Source organism: Gopherus flavomarginatus, chromosome 11 (assembly GCF_025201925.1).
Source record: "Gopherus flavomarginatus isolate rGopFla2 chromosome 11, rGopFla2.mat.asm, whole genome shotgun sequence".
Taxonomy (NCBI): Eukaryota; Metazoa; Chordata; order Testudines; family Testudinidae; genus Gopherus; species Gopherus flavomarginatus.
The window spans coordinates 27,627,198-27,647,751 of NC_066627.1; the positions used below are offsets into that span (position 1 = coordinate 27,627,198).

General features: G+C 48.4%; 1 protein-coding gene across 5 annotated transcripts in view; it reads right to left on the reverse strand.

Annotated features, from left to right (window-relative positions):
* The window catches only part of EPB41L1 (erythrocyte membrane protein band 4.1 like 1), a 148,370-nt gene that overhangs the window by 115,517 nt on the left and 12,299 nt on the right, over window positions 1–20,554 (reverse strand). For 4 of the 5 annotated variants that reach the window (XM_050917235.1, XM_050917237.1, XM_050917236.1 and 1 more), the window contains exon 2: window positions 18,644–18,701. The exons of the other annotated variant lie outside the window; for it this stretch is intronic. The gene's annotated coding sequence lies outside the window, so the exon portion shown is untranslated. The remainder of the gene's footprint in view (window positions 1–18,643; window positions 18,702–20,554) is intronic. 5 annotated transcript variants of the gene reach the window in all.

Sequence of the window (20,554 nt, forward strand, 5' to 3'; positions counted from 1 at the left end):
CAGTTTGGGATGAGCCCTTTTTAAACAGGGTCAAGGGGTTCAGCACTTTCTAGTTTTAAATTAAAAAAATGTTATCATCATAAATTCAATCTGTGAATGGATTTCTGAGCTAGAGGAAGCAAGGTCCCAGGGAAACTAAAGGGAGCCTGGGCTGGCATGTAAGCCTTCCCCCACAGCTGTCCCAACCTACCCTGGGGGCTGACTTGCATCACCTGTGCTAGGCCAGTGCTGGGCTGCCAGCGCAGTTCTGTCAACATCCAGTCTGGATCCCCAGCACCACTGTTACTCCAGCCTTGCGCCACTGTCTAGAGCTGGTTGAAAAACTGGTTCATTTTCCTCTGGAAAATTTCAAAGAAAAGGAGAGGGGAAATAATTTTTGTCTATATCTTCTAAGGAAAACTTCGCTTTTTCAGCAGAAGTTCAATATCAACAAACTCTGTCCAAAACCCCAAATTTCTCAGTTTTCAGAAAAAATATTTCAGTTTTTCAAAGAAAAAAAAATCTGCAAAAATCAGATACTAGTATAGCTGAAAATCCAATTTTCCATCAAGGGACAGTTTTCAAGGGAAAGTTTTCAGCCACAGAACTGCTACCACAATTCTATCAATGGACAATATGATTCCACAGCACCCCTGTTAGTCCAACTCTGGGAGTTTCTGTATGGGTAACTTCTATAATGCAGCTATGCATTCTTAGGGGGACATTGGTGGCTTCAGGCAGTTGGATAGACTACACCCAGGAAGCCATGAGAGATGGCTGGGGTTGTGGAATAAGCATCTTACATGGATGGTTCTTCTAAATTTATCAGTAGCAAAACAGACAAGAGTGTTGACATTTGGACACTCATTGTTAGGCTTCAGAGTTAACATGCCACTGATACGAACAGGGCGGTTCACACCTCTCAGAGCTATGCAGTCTCAGGAAGATGCCACCACACTGGTTTACATTCCATTTTGAAATATTTTCTTTCAGCCATGAGGGTTAGAAATATTTAAGTGAAAACAGATAGATTTGAAATCAGCTCAGCAATCTTTCAGTCACTACCAACTGGAGCTAGATCTGAACCAGCAATCTAGAGGTGAAAAGGGAATGCCAATGCCATACCCCAGTGCCAATCCTCCTGGCCACCAAGTGCTCTGCTCTAATAGCACTGACCTCCACCTTACTCTAGAGGTCCACTTGAAATCTCAGCAGTGTGCGACAGGGCTATGTTAAAGCCTTGCATGAGTCTGGAGATCCCTGAAATAGATTCAAGCCACCACACACACGTGCATGCAGACACAGAGATTCTGATCTCACTCATGGTACTGAAATCAGAAGTAACCCCATTTACGTCAGTGGGTTTCCACAGGTGTAAGAACAGTGAGAGGAGAATCAGAGCTGCCGAGAAGAAATACCACACAAGCTTCCTTTTCAGCATCAGTTGAGAATGAATCAGGAGCAGCAGCAGGGCCAACTCACTTTGAAGAGCGACATTTACCTCTTCATTATTCCGAGAAAAATGCTGAGGCTGTTGTTGCCAAGGAAAAACATCTGGGATGGAAGGAACAATAATTACCATTTTCTTTACATCCACAATCTCATTACAGGATCTAGTGACAACATAAAGAACTGAAGCCAGAACTCAAATACTCAGAACCCTGCACGGAAACCAGTGATGGAAGGGACCCATCGAGTTCCCAAATCCTTCCTCTGGTCACATGGCAGGACTGTTCCAGACAGTCTGTTCCCCAAGGTCTCTCTCAGTCTAGTTTCAAACATACCAGTTAATGGAGCTCCCCCATTTCCCTTGGGAGACTACCCACCACTCTCTGGCAGGCCTTCCTCGGCAGAGCAGGAGAGGGTGGGGGAGTGTATTTTTTGGATATTCAGAGTGGATTAGCCTTTGCTCACTTTCATCCCCTTACTCCCAAATTACAGCCCCTTTGACCAATCTAACAATTCCTGCTGTTTTCACCACCACCCCCAAGCTCCCCTGTAGGTGCTGCTAGGCCAAGGCATATAGGTTTAGCTCTGTCAGACATCCTCCCTGCAATCCTCATTGTTGCTCCTCTGAATTATCCTCCAGGGCACAGGGCAGGAATTCAGGAGGCTCAGGCAGCAGAGACTGAGGATCAGCTTGCAGGAAGCATGTGACCAACCGCCCATCTGCCTTCCTCCCCACCTCCCACCCAAGAGCAGACAGGCCAGAGAGGCCCAGTCCTGTACTGGAGCAATGACGGAAATTCTCTCTCCTTCCAGCCAATAGGTGATTGGTTTTTAAGTGATATGATAAAAATGCCAACCAATGTCCCTGTCTATACTACAGCAACGGCCACATCATAACAAAGTGGCAGGGCCCAGGCCACGTCAGAGGATTCAGAGCTCTTCTGCACAGAAGTCTCAAACTCAGGGAGGAGCTAGGATCCTGCACCAAGACAGCAACCTCAGCTGACTCATGCTGGAAGGTGGCTCTTGCTGGCTCCAGCCAGGACATAAGCACACTGAACATGGTTCTCTAGGACAGAGAGAATTAGGGGCCAGTACAGAGGAAGTGCTGTGGGGCAGCCCTGGGAACAGGCAGACAGGAGGGAGACAGCTTAGACTGAGGCTTATATTTAGTTATTGGAGTTATCAGTAAAGCAGAACTCCAGGAAGGGGATAAATTCGGGCTATCTAGGGCGTGAATTTCACCTGCTCACACGCATAAACACGACTATATCCAGACCACGTGATAATATATGGGGTTTTTTCCTTGACGTTATAGGTAAGACAATGCACATATTGTACGCGCTGATGAAGATCTGTGTTTTAGCCAAGGCTGTCTCTGTCTCTGAGAGACAAAGCATGGTTCTCTGACATCAGAGGTCTGGTTGGCTTTAGCAACACCAGGAAAGGGGAAAAAAACACACCAAAATGCACATATCATAGGGTGGCTTAGTTACAATCATATTTTTGTGGTGTAGATGGGACCTGAGAGAAGCCCCACCTACCGTACCATCTTACCTGAAGCTATTTTAAGCCCAATGTGAAAATCCTTCGTACTAACTTGATCCAGACACAGGCTTGGTCCAGATGAGCTGGCACAAAGCAAGTCTGAACCCAATTCAGAGGATGTGATCTAGTCCGGGTAAAGCTCAAACCTCAATTCTCATTCATCTGAACGTTCAGTCCTGAGAAAACCTCCCCCTTTCAGGCCTTGTCTCCAATGGGAGTGAGGGAATGAAAAAAGGTGTTTCTTAGCTCAAATCAGCGAACGGAAGGTAAAAGCCTAGTGACAGTGAGACAGTTTCTAGTGATCTCACAAGTTAGCAAGTCCAAGTACAGACTGTGGCAGAGTCTAAGGTTATTTCAATCTAACACACCTTCTGAGTGCAGACGCACGCCTCGACTCTGTGCTACTCAAACTAAGTTCGGCTACATCTACACCACAATCAGAGGTGTCACTGCAGCGTGTGTAGAACAACCTCACCCAGGATCCTGGGTAATTTCCTAAGCAACTAGCCTGCACTGCAACCCATGCGTCACGACTATTGGTATCCCAGCTAGCTAAGTCAGGACTAGCTCAGTTATGTCTACACCTGGTGCAGTCGCCCCTCTGATTGCAGTGCAGACATATCCTTGGTTCAAACCAGCTTCAAGCCAGATCAAAAGCCAGTTTGTCTAACACGGCTGCTATAGACCTATGTACCTGAGACTAGAGTGGCAAGAGAAAAGATTCCAGGCAGATACATACACACACAGCCCAAGGAATTGTGATGCCATCGTGGTAACCATGAGAACAATGCTTGAGTGCTTCCATCAGGGCCGCAAGACAGTCGCGGCTCAGAGTGCAGCAGACCAGCCAGACGCCTCTTATAAATGACAGTGATTGCTGATGGGTCACAAAAGGACATTGCCTTTACAAAACAAACCTTCCAAGAGCATTAGAAAGGCTATCAATCTCTTGCAGGTGTGAGGAAGCTGCACTCAGATGAGCAACAGCAGCAGCAGCATCCAAAATAAGGTCCCTCTAGCCTGAGAGATCTACAGGGCTGAGGGGAACCCACCGACGAGATAAAGCACTCCAATCCAGTCTGGATGTTTGACACATATGGACAGCCATGTGTCTAGCAGACATCTCCCATGTCCCAGAGACAGAGTGCATAAGCTAAGCCCAGCCTGTTTGTGTCCAAAGGACTTGGTGACCATCACAGTTGTGACATCATAACTGGAGTGGTTGCCAGCGGTCACCAGAACTCAGAATGACAATACAGCCTTCAAACAGGTATCGGCCCAGATTTTCCAAGGGTGCAGTGGTGCCTTATAGATTTTACATGGTGAAACTGAGGCACAGAGAGGTGAAGTACTTTGCATGAGTTCACGCAGCAGGTCAGAGGCAGAGCCAGAAGTGGGATCCAGAAGCCCTATCCCATAATCACAGAACTAGCCTTCCTGCCTAGTCAGATTCCTTAGGGGCACACAAACCTTGAGAGCATGAGCATGGGGGGCAGCACACATGCAAGTCAGGTGCTTTTCAAAAACCTAGATCATGGTGGCTCCAAGGAAACTTTAAAACTATTAAAAAGAACAGGAGTACTTGTGGCACCTTAGAGACTAACAAATATATTTGAGCATAAGCTTTCGTGGGCTACAGGCCACTTCATCGAGATCTTTCTGAACATGTTCATATTCATTTAGTCTCCTGTCAGTTTTGCTTTCTCTTGAACCTGGGGGCTTTTGAAAACAATTGGACAATGTATGAATAACGTACATTCTCTTGGAAGCTTGAGGGGCTAGCTAAGTGAACGAGATGTAGCGCACAGGGATGTCAATCATTAATGTATATACGAAAGTGTTTGGAGATCCTCGGCAGGAAGATGCCAGAGCCATGCTGAGCCTTACCCCAGCGCTGTGTGCCTGGCATCATCCTTTGACAACAAGAGCTAGGATTGGTGTATTTCTTGACATCATGCTGCAAAAGACAAAGGGGCAGGGCTTTGATTCATAAAAAGAATGGCTGCAGAGCCAATCAAGTGTCTCCTAATGGTCTGAAAACCCTGGTTACCTTGGCAAAGCAGGCAACGGTACCTTCTTGCAGGCAGCCAAGTGGTCTTGTGCAGAATAAGCTGCGCTGCATCCATAATAGGATTACAACGGCCCCCCTTCCTTCCGCTCTGTCCTCACGTCCTTTTCATCTGCAATTGGTTATTAATAGAAAATCCTCTAGTAAGGAAAAGGAATTATTTTGGGGGAAATGCTGCATTCACCCTGCCCCAGACCCAGAGCTAAGCAGCGGATAGAGGTGGTTTCCCCTCTCCTCAGCAAAGGGCTGTGGAGAATTTAGACCAGGGGAAGGTTTGTACATGAAAGGCAAAGAGAAGGTGCGTGTGTGTGCGGGGGTGGGGGGGTCAGGGAGGAGAGTTTTAACATGACTCTTCTCTAGGTACATCTACACTGCACACGTCTTTAGGCTGCATCCACAGAACATACCCACATAGGCCCAGGTATAAAATAGCAGTGTATCCAGTGAGGCACTGCTCAAATGATTGAAGACCCACCTGAAGGGTACACTAGTACCCTCCTTGCTTTTAGTCCCCCTTTCTGCAAGAGCTCCCGACCCTCACCCCCACAGCTCAAATGGCTCCTCCCATGGAAGCTGCACTCCAAGTAGCATCCATTCACAGGTCTTCCCCCTGCTAGGTCTGGATTGCTGGGCCCTGGCACCAGTGGCTCTTTTCAGATGGTGAAGGATCCAGGACAAGAAGCCAATATGGCAATTGCACAGCAAGGTCCCGGTCCATGACTGGGGACGTTATGTGCTACTACAATACAGGTCATAACTAACAGCAGGGATTAAAAGAGGCCTCCCTTAACGGACTGGTATTTGACTGCATGCGGTACCATGCCATGCTCTGGCACTGGCCAGTGACACCAAACATTAACTCATTTGGCATTCTGACTCAGCTACTATCAGTCCCCACTCTAGGGTTGCCAACTGTCTAATCACACAAACAAAACACCCTTGCCTCAAGGCTCTGCCCCAAGACCCCACCTCACTCACCACATCCCCCCCTCCCTCCGTCACTCACTCTCCCCCACCGTCATTCACTTTTACCAGGCTGGGGCCGAGGGGTTTGGAGTGTGGGAAGAGGTTCCAGACTGAGCCTGGGGCAGGACGTGCAGGAGAGGGTGTGGGCTCTGGGCTGTGGCCGAGATGTTTGGCTTGCGAGTGGGGGCTCCAGGCTGAGCCTGGGGCAGGAGGTCGAAGTGCAGGAGGAAGTGCGGGGTGCAGACTCCGGAAGGGAGTTTGCATGCAGGAGGAGGCTCCGGGCTGGGGTAAGGGAGCTGCTCAGTCAGTGTTGGGGTAGGGTCAGTGCACAGAGACCCCCTTGTTCCCCCCAGGAGTCACAGGGACAGGACGAATGCTTCCAGGAGTGGCACAGGGCCAGGGCAGGCAGGAAACCTGCCTTAGCCCCACTTGACTTTTAGGGCCTAAACTCTTCCAGTTTGCTTCAGTAGCCTCCAGGAGATAGGGTCTGATTTCAGGAGACTCCTGGGGAAACCGGGAGGGATGGCAACCCTACCTAACTCTGGGCACCATGGGACTAGCAAGCAGGAAGGAGCTACCTGTCTTAATGATGCAAAACAAGCTCTCGGCAGGGGCCAGCGCGCCACAGGGAGATGGAGGCAGCCAGGCCCCAGCCTCACGGGATCTTCCCCCACAGCTCTTTAGCTGGAGACAGATGAGCCCAGCGCATCCTCAGGCCCCTGCACTCCGGCACCCGATGAATGTCGCCAGCTTGCAGAGAACATAAACACCACTGCAGCCTGCCCCGCTTCACGCTGTGAGGTGTTTATCAGCCAGGCCTTTCATCAGTGAAGGATGGGAAGTGGCCCAAGTTCTCCATTAACCTCAGCAGCGGAGGAGGGGAAAGAGGAGAAGAAAGTAAAAACCTCCAGGCAAGGAGAGAGGAAGCAGAGAGGGGGGTGCAGGGTCAAGGGGTGCAGCAAGAATAGCCCCAGCCCGATTCCCTGCCTCAGCTTCCAGCTGGTGAACACTCATTGGCAGGTGTCATAGTTCTGCCCACATCAAGGGCGCCAAGAGACTGACAGTCTGCCCCCTGGTGCATCCCCACACTCCCAGGCCCATGCAGGGGGCCTCCAGTGCCAGTGTCCAGACTCAGTGTCAATGACTCAAGTGATGGGGCTTCAGTAAATCACTGGCCCTAGGAGATAGCCCCACAGCCCTGGAGATCTCAACCCCAACCTGTTTTTCCTGCTACTCGGCTTACAGTTTTCCATTCCTTAGGGCCTGCTATGTAAATGCAGCCACTGAACACCAGCCTGGCGGGGACAGGGAGCAGATGGGCCCCACATCACACATGGTGCTCCACAGGGAATTTAAAAAGGACACACCTTTTCCACCCCAGGCTCCTTCATGCCCTACAGGAAACAGCTCATTGCAGCCCTTGCTCTCGCTGCCAATTGAGATGGAGTGTTATTGCGATGCAGGCACCTCTCTACTGGGCTGAGACTGGCCAAACTCATGTCACACAGGAAAAGCCCGAGACTGGACAAGATGAAGGTGATTATTTGTTTCATAAATACAAGAGCGTGTAATACGCACGCATGGGGTCAAAGAGGAATGTACACTGTGGACCAAAACTTGTATGTGGGACAACAGGTCAGGGGCTCAGTCATTTCCCAAAATAAGGGCTGGTGGTTTCTGATCCTAGTCCTTAGCAGACAACTATCCACAACCCAAAATTTGCACTATTTGCTCAGGAGAAGGCCAAAATAGCAGAGGGGCTTGCAGGTGAGGAGAGAGGTACATTGACAGAGCTGTATGTCACCTCGGGGCTAGAGGGGCTGTGAGTCAGGACTGAGATGCACTGGCAGTGCTGAGCAAGGTGAGGATGGAAGCATGTACAGCATCTGCCTTTAGCATCTGGGCCCAGCCAGCGCGATCAGTCTCTCTGTTCTCTATATGATAAGAGAAATCAAATGCAACCGCTTGCTTTGCATGTTTGCAGCCATAGCACCTTGTACTGTAATCCTGCCAGGTCTCACAAGCTAAGCTGGGTCAGGCCAGGTTGGTACTTAGACCAGAGACCTCCCAGGAGCAGGTAGGTGCTGCAGGAGCAATGGAGGCAGTTCAATAAGTGACACTTCTTATGCTGAGTCAGCACTAAACTTGCAGCCCAGCATTGTGTGTAGGGATGAGGGGAGGGGACTGTTCCTTTCAGAGGAGACTTAAAAGCAAGCTCACAAGCTCCTCCCAGTGAAAGTGGTTAGCACAATGTCCTGGGTCAGTCCCAGCCCTGTTCCTAAAAGGAGAAGGAACACTAAGCCAGCAAGTGCAGGAGGGCCAGGGTGAGAGGCCTGAGCTGCTCCTCCCTAACTGAGCCTAGGGCGCTTTTACTGTACGATAGTTAATGCCGATTAGCCCTCCCAGGGTACACGTACACAGCAACAAACCATCCCGAGCCCACGCTTCAGAGCCTGAGCATGACCATCTACACGCCTACTTTTAGCGCCATACCACAAGCCCAAGGCTATAGACCCAGGCTCTGAGATTCTTTGCCACTGGGTTTGCGTTTTGCTGTGTAGATACACCCTCATGGTAAAATCCCAGTGAAGACGAGGCACAGACAGTCTTTACCTCAGTGTAGCCAGGCAAGGTCCACTTCCTGGAGTTTGCCTTCCCCTGCTGCATGGAGGCAAAAACTAAAGAGCCTCGTCTCCACTAGGCATTTACAGCGAGAGCACAAACGTCCTGGGACGGGAGGCAGGGTTATCTTGCTACAGACATGTACCTTTCCGATAGCTGACATATCCTAACAGATAAACCACACCCAGAGGTTCTACATTCCTCAGTCCAGCCCAAGGTCAGTATCTATGGGAAGAGAACAGGAGAAAGAGGACAGAAATCACAGAACTGGATGCACAAATTGTTGTGGCTTTTTTATCGCCCCTCCCTTCGGATAGTCCTGTGGACAAGACACTGGACTGGGACTCAGTAGATCTGGGTCACGATGATGCTAGGCACTATATAAACAAAAGATGACAAGGCCCCAACCTTAGAAACTTACTAGCTGGAAGAGGAAGCTGAGTGAGACAGAAGGTAGGCGAAAGAGAAACAAGGAAGGCAGGCGTGGTGGAGCTGATTGGCCAGTCTAGTAATGCAAAGTTTTCAAAAGGAACAACATTGTACCACTGAAATACATACCGTCTCCCACACAAAGCTGTCCAGACAATCCCAGATTACCCCACCGACATGCCACCACAGGGAGCTATCAGCTGTGACAATTAGAGCTGCTTGAAATTTTTCATTTGACATTTTTTTCCCAGTGAAAAATGTTTTTTCCCCACCAAATGGCCATGTCCAGTCTTCTGCGATTTGGTTGTGGCAAGTTTTCACTGAAACTAAACATTCTGCTTGACCAGTTGTAGTTTTTCAGTTTTTGGCTGCTGTTTGCGAGGCCCCAAGTGGAGATTTCAGCAGCCCAGGCCCCAGAGAAGCAGAGCAGGGAGGAGTGGAGTTCACACCTGCAGAAGCCACCCTGCATAGGGCCTAGCTGACACCATTGTGTCACTTGTCCACACCTTCTGAGCCTCGGCAGCTTTGACAACTCCCTGTCTATTCCAGTGGGATAGGCCCTTCCAATTTGCTGTCCCAAAGGTGGCACTGCTGTGTAGCAGGGACTGCATCACGGCTGGGTCCAAAGGAGAAAGAGAGCTAAGGCAGGGCCTATCAGGAGCTCACTGGGCTTTTGTTTGGGTCAATTCAAATACTTGGGTTGGAATACCCGGTCGAAAGGGGACCCTGGTGGCTCCGTTAAGGTTGCCAGTGCAGCGGGACTAAGGCAGGCTCCATGCCTGCCCTGGCTCCACGCGGCTCCTGAAGCAGCAGAATGTCCCTCCTCCAGCTCCTAGGCGTAGGGGCAGTCAGAGGCCTACACATGCTGCCCCTGACCCAAGCACTGCTCCCGCATTAGGGCACGGCCTCAGGGAAAAGAGCTTATGAAAAAATGTTGTAGACAGCACCCCTCATCCCAATGCCCTTTCTGAATCACGCATAGGAACCATTCTAATCCCCAGTGGAATGCACTCACCTCTGGGGTGGAGCACAGCAGCTGTTTGACAGGACACAGCAACACCACGTAATAGTTTAGAGTGAAGAATATTGGATCCATTGGGAATTAGAGTGGAATTTTAGGGATGCAGAATATAATACGTGCTGTAATTTGGCCAGGACATCAGGGTGACCCCCTCCTACTCCACTCCTTGATATCTCTGAAGACCACAAGTGAACAAACATTTGAAAGACTGATTTCCTATGAATGAATAAAATATAGCAGAAAATAATCATTTCTCTTAGATATATTTATCTGGCCCTCATTTCCGTAGCATGTAAGCATCTCAATCTTTAACACCTCTGTGAGATAGGGAAACTGAGCAACTAACTGACCGGCCCAAGGCCACACAGGAAGTTTGGGGCAGAACAGAGAATTGAACCCAGGTCTCCCAAGTTCCAGAGAAGCACCCTTGCCACTGGAGCATTCTTCCCCCGCTTGTCTATGGCACTGTCAAGCACTGTCCACTTTAGTTGCTGAGTTGCTTCTGGGAAACTTGGACCAATAGAGCAAAAGCCTTAGAAGGCTCAGGACACAGTCTCTCAGGAATAGGCTGAGCCAGACAGCAGGGAATACAATTGCTGGGTATGATTAGGCCTCTCTAAGGACCAAGGGAATGTCTGATGAGCAGGATGGCTGGGATTGGGGGGCAAGGCATGGGAAAGGGGTGCTTCAAACAATCTGGACCAAAAAACATTACTGAGAGTTTTCTCCCTCCCCTTGGCAACTTCTCCAGCCAGCTCCTCTCCCTGTTTCAGGTCACGTGACACCACTGTGACAATCCCAACAGTCTCTCACATGGAAAAGATTAGGAAAGTATGTAATGTGGTTCTAGCTGTCTTGCAAAGGGACATAGCAGCTGGAGAGTAGAAGGAAAGCTAGCATAAGGCACCAGTGTGAAAAGCTGATATCCTTTTAAAAGCAAAGCAGGCTGGGAGCCATCTCCATGATATAAACATCAGAGTGTTAGAGGTGGGACAGGCAGTAGTGGAGGAAACACCTCCAGGAACTGCAGTAAAGGGAGTGTGGGAACCCAGTTTAGAAGAATGAGTTGTGCCTGGCTTTCCCCTGTCTTATTTGATTTTTATTTTGTTGTTGTGGTTATTTTCTCCACTATCATAAAGGATTCTGCTTTGTATCTCTGAGTTTATGGGATGTGGACAGTCCCATGTTCCAGCCAGCGAGTGTTCCACAGCCAACAGCAGTCTGCAGGCCACACGCAGCCTGAGAACAGCGAGATCTGCTGTGCTATGCACATAGGTGTCTCCCAGGCTAAAATAACATCCAGTGTAACCTCACAGGCAGCATCCTCAACGGAACACAATCATCACCTTAGAGAAACTCTGCCAAGGAGACACAGTCCTTCCCTTTATCTCTCTGCCTTGTGATATACAGATGCAATAGGAAGCCCAATATGATATTCATGCGATGATAGGATATTATGTTGGCTGTGCAGGAGCTGTAGAACCAACTCAGAGACAGATAACAAGCTCATCCGCATGCTGATAAACCTGCCAAGATAGGAATGTTGCTCTGCTCCTTATACAAAGGCACTGAGATGCTTTCTTGAACATGATTACAACTTCCTCAGATCATTAGCACGTGCACACCCACTCACCCACCAACACACCTCACCATGACAGAGAAACCCCACCCAGTGAAAGGTGAATGAAAAAGCACTCGACCTGCCCAGACCTGAGCGCAGGCCCTCAAGGCTCTGTGCTTCTCCCACAGCTGTGATCCCAGAACACCTACGGTGCAGTGCGTATTGTGGCGGTTTTCTTGGCGCTCCCTTGCGTTGATAGGTGTCAAATTAGGTCTGTTTTAACGTGTGTGTTCTCTTAAAAACATTACCGCGTTCGTGTCTCGAGGTGCCGATAAGAACATCTTACTAATTGGAGAACAAAACGGACAGCACCCGGGCGCCGCCCTGTTTGCACTGCTGTAGGGTTCACTAAGAACGTCAGCTGGACATGGGATGGGGGAGCAAGCAGGGTCTAATAGGTCTAAGACGGGGTCATGGGAGACATCCTGTTGAACTCTGTGTAGTGATCCATGTGAGTAAAGCTGCTCAGGTATTTGCAGCAAGGTTACCACCTGGGTGGTATCTGACCAGTCTGGCTTGGTTTTTTTATGGATTTGCCAGAAAAATAAATTTCCCTCTTCCGCACTTTAAGCGATAACAGATCAAAACTGTTGAAAATACAGCAGCTGTCTGCCCACCAACACGCAAACACACCGCACGCGTGTGAGAGAGAGAGGGTTTGAGTCACACAGAGGAACCGCGGTGGCTCTGCCCTTGTGCAAGGGACGGGAAGAGCCTAGATGTGGCCCTCAGAGTATTCCCACTGGTAGCACAATGCTGCTGGAGTAGACAGAAGCCAGCAGGAGTTTTAGTCAGTTATTTATTTGCATGTATGACTGTAGTTTAGCTTTAAAACTGAAAGGCAGCGGTGGATAGAAATGCCACGTACTGGAAGAGACATATTGGCACGGACACCGTATACACCCACCAAGAACCCTTTGAGTGTCATGATGATGATGTGAAACAAGAGCACTAGAATAAGCCAAACAAGAACAGTGAGCCAGAGGTCTCCCATGCGGCAGGGTAACTGTGCTACTGCTGCCCATGGTATAAAAGCAGGGCTGAATCCAGCCCGTGATCTCACATGTGCACTGTGTTCCATCCCCAAGGATCTCAGAAGGCTTTGCCCAGGGAATTGCTTCCCCCTCCCCTGACGAACATAGCAGCCCTTTAGCCTCTTCCAGCAATGAGAGAGAGGAGTTTGGGACAGGAAGTGAAGAGGAATACTCCATCCAGCTGAAATTGCAGGTGGAGCTTTAGGCAAATGGACTGGTCCATGATGCCTTCATCACCCACTTATTACATTTTCAAACAAGCAAATTCCTGCTTTCTCACACCTGAGAGGAGCTCTGGGTAAACATCTGCAAAACTAACTCCTTATCCTGCTTCAAAGCCCTCTTCTGAACTCCCCTGAACCACGATGCCTATAAAAACCTCAGCACTAGCGAGGCTGCTACTGGACTGTGACCACCGCCCATCACGGTGACCAACACCATCTCGCTGTTTCCTGGTGCTCCCTGTCAGTTAGTCTGTACCCATCTGTAGTCGCTTCTCATCAAGAGTGGCTGTTTTTCTAAAAGCTCTGCTCTGGGGATTATGTAGGGGCAGGTCTCTGGCCTGTGTTATACAGGAGGTCAGACTAGATGATCAGAGTGGTCTCTTCCGGCTTTGGACTCTATGATTGGATGTTTCGAAAGTCTTATACTTAGATTGTAAGTTCCTTGACAGGGACCCTCTTTTTGTCCGGTGTTTGTACATTGCCTAGCATCCAAGACCCTGTTGTGTTACAGTAACAAATCAAATAAGCCACCAGTGATGGGTGTATCATGCTTCAGCCTGGTTTTATAACTCAGGAGTAAGGGCAGTACTGACAGGGCAAAACACGACCACCCAAGAGCCACCCGACTAGCTTCTACACCCCAGGCCTCCTTCTGCCCCATCTCTTTTCTCCTGCCACGGGGTCACTGCACCTCAGGGTCCTCCACACTCCATGCAGGGAGGGGGCTGCTTCTCCACTGTCTCCACAGAGAGATTCATTTGGGGAGGTGCTTGTGGTTAGCACATGTTTCTGTAAACGTGAGAGAGCCACCCTGAGCAGGATTTGGACCACATGGGGACCCCTACATGCAATCACAGAATTGTAGGGCTGGAACGGAGCTCCAGAGAGCATCTAGTCCAGCCCCCTGTGCTGAGGCAGGACCAAGTAAACCTAGACCATCCCTGACAGGTGTTTGTCCAACCTGCCCTTAAAACCCTCCAATGATGAGGATTCCACAACCTGTGAAAGCCTATTCCAGAGCTTAACTCCCTCATAGACATACAGCTTTTCCTAACATCTAACCTACATCTCCCTTGCTGCAGATTGAAGGTAGGACAAGAAGTAATGGGCTTAGTGAACATGGAGAACAATCAATCCCTGTCCTCTTTATAACAGCCCTTAACGTATTTGAAAACTTATCAGGTCACCCCTCAGTCGTCTCCTCTCAACACTAAACATGCCCAATTTTTTTTAAACCTTTCCTCACAGGTCACGTTTTTGAACACTTCTATCATTTTGGTTGCTCTTCTCTGGACTCTCTCCAGTTTGTCCATTATCTTTCCTAAAGTGTAACGCCCAGAACTGGATACAGTACTCCAGCTGAGGAGTCACCAACATTGAGTACAATGGGACAATTGCCTCTTGTATCTTACATACAACATTCCTGTTAATACACCCCAGAATAGCATTAACCTTTTTCACAACTGCTTCACACTGTTCACTCATATTCAATTTGTGAGCCACTACAACCCCCACCTAGATCTTTTTCAGCAGCACTACTGCCAGCCAGTTATTCCCCATTTTTCACATGTGCGTTTGATTTTTCCTTCTTAAGTGAAGTACTTTTCCCTTGTCTTTATTGACTGTAATCTTGTTGAATTCAGACCAATTCTCCAATTTGCCAAGGTCATTTTGAATTCTAATCCTGTCATCCAAAGTGCTTGCAACCCCTCCCACCTTCATGTCATCTGCAAATTATATAAACGTACTCTCCGATCCATAAGTTGTTAATGAAACTATTGACTAGAACTGGACCCAGGACTGGCCCCTGTGGGACCCCATTAGATACACTCTTCCAGTTGTGCACCCACCTTATAGTAATTTAGATCACACCTCCCTAATTTGGTTATGAAAATGTCATGTGGGACTGTGTCAAAACTCTTAGTAAAAATCAAGCTATATCATGTCTACTGCTTCCTGCCTATCCACTAGGCCAGGGGTCGGCAACCTTTCAGAAGTGGTGTGCTGAGTCTTCATCTATTCACTCTAATTTAAGGTTTCATGTGCCAGTCACACATTTTAAAGTTTTTAGAAGGTCTCTTTCTATAAGTGTATAATATACAACTAAACTATTGTTGAATGTAAAGTAAATAAGGTTTTTAAAATGTTTAAGACGCTTCATTTAAAATTAAATTAAAATGCAGAGCCCCCTGGACTCAGGCAGTGTCAGTGCAACTGAAAATCAACTTGTGTGCCACCTTCAGCACGTGCCATAGGTTGCCTACCCCTGCAGTAGACCATTAACCCTGTCAAAAAAGGAAATTGGGTTTGTTTGACATGATTTGTTCTCCACAAATCCATGCTGGCTATTCCTTATAACCCTAGTATCGTCTAGGTGCTTACAAACTGAGTGCTTAATCATTTGTCCCAGTGTCTTTCCAGGTACTGAAGTTAGGCTGACCAGTCTATAAATCCCCAGGTCCTCTTTGTTCCCCTTTTGAAAGGCAGGGGAACATAGTGCCTTTCTCCAGTCCTCTGGGACCTCACCTATCCACCAGTTCTCAAAGATAATCAAAAGTTCCAAGGGTTCTTCAGCTAGTTCCTTATGTACCCTAGGATACCTTTCATCAAGTCCTGTCAAACTGAACACATCTAACTTATCTCAATATTCTTTAATCTGTTCTTCCCCTATTTTGGCTCGTGTTCCTTCCCCCTTGTTGTTAATATTTACTGTGTTAAGTGTCTGGTCACAATTCACTATTTTAGTGAAGACTGAAGCAAGAGGCATCACATTTCCACTTACAGCAGTCCCTGGGGAAATTAAGCAGACGGTATACAGCCCTGGACAGTTTCCTAAGTCTGCTGGGAAAGACAGGGTTAAGATTCAGAGTCTCACAGCTCTCTTTTGTCAGACAGAAAGCCGATCAAAGTCTCTCTTCATTCCAGCTGATTTTTACTAGTCTTCTACTGGGGGCAACTCCCCTGTAACCTTCCCAAAGCTCAGACATGCTCAGCTATGCAATGTGTGAGGGGGGAGGAGGAAAGAGAAAGAGTGCAGTGCACTCTGGGACTTGTCACAGGGATGTATGAATATGCACCAAAAGAAATTACACAGAATTGCAGAGCAGGTATGAGACAACACAGGAGCAGAGAGGGAGACAGACGCAGGCGGGAGGAAGAAAGACGCACATACACACAGGAGCTAGGGGAAAAAGTCACACACATCCATGGGAGAGGGGGCTTACAAGTCCTGTATGTTATAAGCAAGTCTCATGGGCTTGTCATACGTGGCGTATGTGAGAGAAGTGGATTAAAGGAAGCCAGAGAGAGCACTAGAGAGACAGCTACACTAAGGAAATGTCCCTCCCTTGCCTGCAATGGCTCAGCTCCCCCAGCGTCAGCACCTTCAAGAGCGTGGTGCAGATGGGCCAATGGCTCTGGAAGCCCCACGTGGCTTAATCACACTCAGAGCAGACCTGAACCATACGATGGTGGCAGCAGAAAACCCATCTACATATGGGATCCATCCCCGTGGAGCCAAATCAGTGAGTGAGAGCGCGAATTGGGGGTACAGGTCCCAGTGTATACCTGTTCTCTCTTCCCATCATATCCGTCCATCTAGGTCTCTCTTTCTATACCCAGCTCCCCCTTCCGAATACCTTTCCAGAGAATTCACCCAGGGCAGATGAGGCACATCACCTGTTGCTGGCAACCACACAGATCTCCCCACTCCCAGATTCCAAAGCCAGAAGGGACCATTGTGATCATTTGGTCTGACCTCCTGTATCACATACAACTTCTCCCTTGTCAGCTGTGACCTGTGCAAGTTCAAAGCATGGCCTTCCAGCACAGGCCTCTTCATCTGGAGACCTGAGAGCAGATGTGAGCAGGCACGATCCACATCGATAGAAAGGGAAACTGAGGCACATACAGGTCACATAGCAAATCTGTGTCGGAGCTGGGAATAGAACCCAGAGCCTCCGATTCCCAGCCACTGAGCCATGCCGCCTCCCTAACACAGAGAAGGATTGAATAAGACTCAGCACGTCTCTTTCTAGTCTCTCCCATTCTCCACGTCTTTGGTATAGCCTCCAAGTGCTCCAGTCACAAGTGCCTGCTGCACAGGCCAGCCAGACATACTGCTGCGCCCCAAGGGGCAGACAGAGCTGCCAACCAGTATGGAACTATTACAGACGCACATGCAGCCCTCCTGAAGGATGAGCTGCTTGGAATTACTGAGCAGAAATTGCTCATAAAACTTTACAGGCTGCCTTGGATCAGAGAGAGAGAAATCCACAGCCCAGAGGGGCATGCTTGCTTTACACTTTAATCAATGACAGTGACCCACTTATAGCTCTCCTCAAAGACATGGATTCTCCCACCTGGGTCACGTGCTGGTAGGAATTTGCCCTTACAACGCTGCGTCTATGGCCCCATGTGCGGCGAGCCAGTACTGCACCTCGGGAGCACACAGTTCAACCCCTGCCTTCAGGCTCCAGAGGGAGGGAGCTGCACATGGGGCACAGATGCACCCCGCAGAGTCACGCTGCCTCAGCTCAATACAGGCCGGGCTGGATTGGCAGGGAAAGCTGTAAACTGGCATTGGATTGGTGCACTGGATTGGTGGGGGACCCAAAGGCTACATGTTGTCCAAAGACTTGAAGGGATGAGTATTCTGAAGAGTTTTTTCTCTAGAGGGTGGAAGAGAGGCATTCAAAGCCCCTAATTAAATCACAGGCTGAGAATGGCACACGACTGGGTACATACCATCCCCTCCCCATCTCACCTCACCTGTATCTCCCCAGGAACTCATCACATGGGTTTGCAATAGCATCCTCACCATGTTCTACCACTACAGAGATCCCTCCCAAAATGACCACAGAGAGTGAATTCACTCTCCGAGTCCCTGCGTGATGCTAGGATTTCTGCTCCAAACAATAGATTCATTGCACTTGAACAGAAAGGGGAACTGCACAGCTATCCACAAAGAGGTGTAATAACCCAACAGCTGACTGCAAGCACCTCATCACCCACAGGTTAAACATTTCAGGCACCTCTGTGATTTAACAGAGCGAGCTTCTACATTTGTTCCCTTGCTCCGTTCCCAATCCCAGAGCACAATCAGCATTCCTAGAACAAACATAAAGCTAGAGGTCAAGCTAAACCATGCTTACACAGCCTGACCTGAAATCAGGAAATCCACATTCCAAGCAGCTCAGCAATCAAAGACAAGGTTTCATTTCACAGAATTTAACGTCACGTTTCTGCTGATCTGCATCGATTTTGCCTTCCCAGATTTCACTTTGTGCAAAATTTTGCACTGAAAACACGGAAAAATAGTTTGAATTTCAGTGCGTTTTTAAATGCAGAGCCTCAGAATAGCCTCACCCACAGGAATCAGCCCATGTTCAAGTTCTTAGCTAAAATGTGAATAAAAGCACAACAGAACCCTAAAAAGCACCATTTCTGAGCTTTGCATTTGACTCGCAGCATTCTGCACCTCTATTTCCAGTACTCCCTCCCTGTGGGTTCTGGAGATCTAGTCATTTATCACCAGGGCCCGTCATTATTCACACTGCAGTAGCACCCATAGGGGGACAATCAGGACTGGGAGCCCTTCGCACTAAGGAAAACCTGCTTGCTCCTAAAAGCGTGAATGTACAAAAGAGACTAAAGGGTCATTAACAACAAGGACAGACTCACCCCAGTCTCCGAGGGCAGCTCTTGGCTCTTTAACTTCTGTTCCGGCACCGATCAGAACCTGGGGGGGGAAGGGGGGAAGAGAGAGAGAAAAAAAATCATCCAAAGTGTATTCTAAAAAATGACCAAAGTCATGTACGCTGTGGAGCAACATGAAATGAGCATCACTCATTTCATCAAGAGCTCACTGGTGTCTTAGTGGCTTGAGCACTGTATTCAATTCTATAAGAATTCGTTCATTTATGTGCACTCTACTCTGAAACAGGTCTAGATGAAACAGCACCTTCTAACTGAGCAGGTCTGCTCCCTGTGTATTCAGAGGCTGAGGGGCTAATCTGAGTGATAAAAGCCTGCCTCTACTGCAGGCAGCCCTGCAGAACCAACAATGCTGGGAGAAAGTGAACTGGATCCTTAACTGGCTTGCACAGTGAATCATTAACCAAGTTCTAATTTCATGGCCATCTGTGCAGTGCCATTGTCTTATACCCCTCAGTTTCACCTGTACAGCCCCACAGAAGACAACAGAGTTGCTCAGGTGTTGCTGAGGACAACATTTGGTCTGCAGTTTTTATTCTAGGTGATGATGCACGAGCCACAAAGAACCCAGCTGGACTCACAGATGTCAAAAGGAGGTTTGCAGGACTGGTACTTTACTGAAGAACTGAGCATCTTTGATATGAAATGCACTCAGAAAAAAACAAACAAGTTCCCCAACAGCACTTTTTAGAGAGTCACTTTCTGGAGAAAAACTACGTTTTCTGGAAGACAAAGATCTGTAAGGTCTGAAGAGCACTTGCATCCACATAACTATACTACAGACCAGAACAAAATCGGGGAGGTACATATTACAGGCTCTGAGTAAGACTAGAGAGAAGCTTATGAGGCCCATCTTGGGAATGCTACAGAAGACCTGGGATAGCTCCTACCTTTGCACAAGAAAGGTCTTTTATACTAAAGGGTTAATTTTCCAATGGGCCTCCAACACATGCACAGGTAAAAATTTGTGAGTAGACTCACATGCAAGGCACTAATGCAGATCGGGTAGGATGGCACATAATTCATTGATCCGGCCACGTAAAGTGCCATTCACATGCACAGAGCCCACAAACAGAAGCATGTGTATGAATGGGAGCCCCTTTGAAAATCCAGCCACCAGGACCTAAGCTGCACCAGCTCCAAGTTTCATTTTGATTTAATGAGACCATTTAACTGCATCCAATGTATGCCAGGCACTTTAACAACCACCCTGCAGAATGGTATAAATCCAGTATAAATAAATGGTACACATCAGTATAAATCCAGAGTCACTTCACTGAAATCGGTGGATGTGTAGTGGATGCAACAGAACAGAATTTGACCTGCTGTCTGCCTTCTGGTGTGATGCAGTCAGGGTCCCACCAAATACACCCCCCCCCCAAGGAAATTTCATCTGCAACATTCTGGCTGCCACCCCACGGCCACATTTCGGTCCCATTAGGACATGGATTGTCTGAAGACTACCCTCCTAACCACACATGGCACATTCAGTAAAGGGGATGAACCCTTCCTCCCCCCAAGTCAATGACCCGTCAGAAGAGGCAGGGCTTTACAGGTGTTGGGACACAACTGAGCATGGCTATGGGGCTCCATACAGAACAAAAATAACGCAAAAAAGCTGAGCTAGTTTTACTCAAGCTTCCAAGAAGAGAAATTCACTGATGGACTAAGGAAAAGCCTGGAAAGTCTCACTCCCAACATCTGAGCAATGTAAAGAGAAGGGGCTAGAATGGGAGTGAGAACTACAGATCTCAGGCAATAGTGACCCCAGGCCTTTCTCCGCTTCTGTGTCAATGAAACTCCCGTGCAATCAGGAGCCCAGAAGAATTATACCCGTGTCCATCTAGAGTAAAGCGGAGGCTGGGCCAGAGGGGGCAG